The sequence below is a fragment of the Coregonus lavaretus genome (genome assembly GCF_964263955.1).
Source record: "Coregonus lavaretus genome assembly, chromosome: 23".
Lineage (NCBI taxonomy): Eukaryota > Metazoa > Chordata > Actinopteri > Salmoniformes > Salmonidae > Coregonus > Coregonus lavaretus.
Genome location: NC_140010.1, coordinates 41,148,093 through 41,150,984, shown reverse-complemented (window position 1 = coordinate 41,150,984; position 2,892 = coordinate 41,148,093). Strand labels below are relative to the sequence as shown.

The 2,892-nt window shown below is 48.1% G+C and overlaps 1 pseudogene across 1 annotated transcript; it reads right to left on the bottom strand.

Annotated features, from left to right (window-relative positions):
* Positions 1-1,154: 1,154 nt before the first annotated feature.
* LOC311150529 (melanopsin-like) lies at positions 1,155-2,259 on the bottom strand (annotated as a pseudogene). The gene is made up of 2 exons: positions 1,237-2,259; positions 1,155-1,174 (listed from the first exon to the last, which is right to left on the bottom strand). The product of its transcript is annotated as a melanopsin-like (transcript).
* Between the last annotated feature and the right edge of the window lie 633 nt (positions 2,260-2,892).

The following is a 2,892-nucleotide window of genomic DNA, read 5'->3' as shown; positions in this document are numbered from 1 at the left end:
GTGTGATTGAAGACAAGACAAATGGAGTGATGATAAATGGATCGACAGTAGCTAGTAAGCCGGTGACGCCGAACGCTGAAACCTGCCCGAACAAGGAGGGGAGGCAGCCTCGGCGGAAGTCGTGACACTCATTGTGTGCAGTCTTAGTGCCAGCATCGGTTTGTGGTGGTAAATAGACAGCTACGAAAAATATAGATGAAAACTCTCTTGGTATCATGAGATACTCTACCTCAGGCGAGCAAAACCTTGAGACTTCCTTAATATTAGATTTTGTGCACCAGCTGTTATTTACAAATATACACAGCCCGCCACCCCTTGTTTTACCGTTCTATCCTGCCGATGTAAGGTATATCCCGCCATCTGTATGTTATCCATGTCGTCGTTCAGCCACGACTCGGTGAGCATAAGATATTTCCGTTTTTTATGTTCCATTGGTAGGATATCCGTGATTGTAGGTCGTCTATTTTGTTTTCCAATGATTGTACGTTGGCTAATAGGACTGACTGATGGTATAGGCAGATTACTTGCTCGCCGTCGGATCCTTACAAGGCACCCCGACCTACGTCCACAATATCTCTTTCTAATGCGAATGACGGGGATTTGGGCCTTGTTGGGTGTCTGTAGAATATCCTTCGCGTCCAACTCGTTGAAGAAAAAATCTATGTCCAATACGAGGTGAGTAATCGCTGTCCTGATATCCAGAAGCTCTTTTTGGTCATAAGAGACGGTGGCAGAAACATTATGTACAGAATAAATTACAAATAATGCAAAAAAAACACACATAATAGCACAATTGGTTAGGGGGCCATAAAACGGCAGCCATCTCCTCCGGCGCCATTATTTATGTAGAAACCACATTTGTTTAAGCAAGTCAGCCATATCAGTTAAGTTTTTATTAAAGGCAGTAAATGAGGCTGAATTAACTGTTTCGCTGCCATACAAGGCTCCGCTGATAGCCAGGTGTAGCAGTGGTAAGGTGTTGGGACTGCTGTTGGGACTCTGCTGTTGGGACAGCTTTATGTAGGCCCTGAAAGTTTGTGGACACCGTTTGTCACCGTTATAGTGCAATTAATGTATTGTTTAGTGTTGTGTTGTGTAGTGGCTTTGCTGGCATGCATAAAACAAAAAAATATGGGAGTTTGCCCCACCAAGTTTTACATGCCACTGGACAAAACTGACAATGACAGAATATGCAAATTTGTAAGAAAACACCTATATACTGTACATTAAATAAACTGTTGGAGCTGAAGGATGAATGTAGGTCCTTGTCACCCACGTGCAGCAGCGAGCGCAGCACCGGGGTTGTGGCTGGCCGAGACCTTGGCGATGACAGCAGGTACCGAGTTTATGTAGGGCGTCAGCAGGTGGGCGTATCCTGCAGTGGGTACCAGCGCCACCGCCGAGTATGGAGACCAGGACACCATGAAGAGCAGGATGACCACAAGCGCTACCTTGGCCATGCGCCTTGTGCTTCTCACCGCAGTCCAGCTGCCGCACATCACGACCCGCTCGGTGGATGGCGCAGAAGATGGCGCAGGTAGCAGCCGCCTATCACCCCCAGCGGGATGAAGAAGACGAAAGTGAAGAGGGGGATGGTGTAGGCGAGCACCGATTGGGTGAAGGTGGTGTAGTCCTGACAACGTTTGCAGGCCCTCAGGCACGTAGGCTCTCCTGACGAAGAATGGCGGCAGGCTCCAGCCCAGGCTACAGAGCCAACAGACTGTCAACAAGATCACAGCCCGCAGCCGCCTCATGCCGCCCAGCGAGCCAGCGGCCTGATGGCCAGGCAGCTGTCAACAGCTATGGCTGTCAGCATCATCATAGAGCAGAAGCCAAAGAGGGTGCCGCAGAAGGCGTAGAGCTTGCAGGCGCACTCGCTGAACACCCAGCGGCGGTGCAGCGAGGCAGCAGAAAAGATGGGCGACTGGGTCAGCGACATGAAGTCGGCTATGGCCAGGTTGACCACGAACAGGTTACACGGTGTGCGGAGGATGCGACTGCAGCAGAAGATGTAAATGACCAGAGCGTTACCCAGCACGCCCGTGATGCCCACTATGAGGATGACCGAGCCGATGATGTAGTGCGTGTGGTGAGGGAACACATGGTGGGGAAGGGGTGCAGTGGCACTGAGTAGAAGGGCAGGTGGGTCGGCCCATGGCCAAGCCTGGAGGCTGAGAGGTGCTCCTTAAAAACCCTGGTGCAGTTGAGCTCCCTCAGTGGGCAAAATACCCCTTTCCTGGTCAAATGATGATTTGCCATCTCCAGATTCTTTCAGAGAACTATCCCCCCCAAAGTGTTTTGCCTTTATCTGAAAAGGTAGACAAAGTAGAAAACGCAAAACAGAGATGAGGATGTCCTTTGTGAACAATCAGCTTAGAGCGGTTCTGACCAATTTATATCAATGACTTCACCTCAACCTACTCTAAAAGGGGAGAAAATCAAGGTAAAATCTGACAGCTTCTCAGTCAGAGAGCGAGCTCTGCAATTCCTCTTCCCACTGCCGACTACATACGGTCCCCGAACCCACATCAGATCTATACTGTATATACTGATCAATGCATAAATAGGCTGTTATTGACCAGACCCCTGACCGCTCTATTTTCATACTCTGGTTGTCTCTGTTGTGTTGAGTTGGTGCCGGCGACTCATCAATGAAAGAGAAAAAAACTAATTGACATACTAAAGGGATAGTTCACCTACATTACAAAATTACACATTACATAACAAAAACCATTGCATGGGTAAGGAAACAAATAAGTAATTTATAATTTGGGTGAACTATCCCTTTAAGCGATGAACAACCAACTCTATTAAATAAAAATGCACTATAACCCCATTCACACACAACTTTGATCCATAATGTACAGTCTTTCCTTCTGGTGATTAGTCAAT